The sequence below is a fragment of the Arachis duranensis genome, chromosome 2 (genome assembly GCF_000817695.3).
Source record: "Arachis duranensis cultivar V14167 chromosome 2, aradu.V14167.gnm2.J7QH, whole genome shotgun sequence".
Taxonomy (NCBI): domain Eukaryota; kingdom Viridiplantae; phylum Streptophyta; class Magnoliopsida; order Fabales; family Fabaceae; genus Arachis; species Arachis duranensis.
Window position 1 is genome coordinate 14,674,595 of NC_029773.3, and position 593 is coordinate 14,675,187.

The 593-nt window shown below is 43.3% G+C and overlaps 1 pseudogene; it reads right to left on the bottom strand.

The window, feature by feature from the left end:
- LOC107473717 (D-glycerate 3-kinase, chloroplastic-like) overlaps positions 1-593 on the bottom strand; it is a 14,789-nt pseudogene that overhangs the window by 6,407 nt on the left and 7,789 nt on the right.

Consider the following 593-nt stretch of genomic DNA (forward strand, 5'->3'; position numbering starts at 1 on the left):
AAGGTGATCAGGTCAATGTTGTATAGTCCCAACACCAAACTTAGAGTTTGGATATGGGATCTTGACACCAAACTTAGAGTTTGGTTGTGGCCTCTCAACACCAAACTTAGAGTTTGACTGTGGGGGCTCTTCTTGACTCTGAACTGAGAGAAGCTCTTCCTGCTTACTTTCTTTTGTCACAGAGGGATGGCCCTGTGCCTTAAACACAAGGTAGTCCCCATTCAATTGAAGGACTAGTTCACCCCTGTTGACATCTATCACAGCTCCTGCTGTGGCTAGGAAAGGTCTTCCAAGGATAATGCATTCATCCTCTTCCTTCCTAGTGTCTAAGATTATGAAATCAGCAAGGATGTAAAGGCTTTCAACCTTTACTAACACGTCCTCTACTATTCCATAAGCTTGTCTCAATGACTTGTCTACCAATTGTAATGAGAACAAGGCAGGTTGTACCTCAATGATCCCCAGCTTCTCCATTACAGAGAGTGGCATAAGATTTATCCCTGACCCAAGATCACAAAGAGCTTTTTCAAAGCTCATGGTGCCTATGGTGCAAGGTATTAAGAACTTGCCAGGATCTTGTCTCTTTTGAGGTA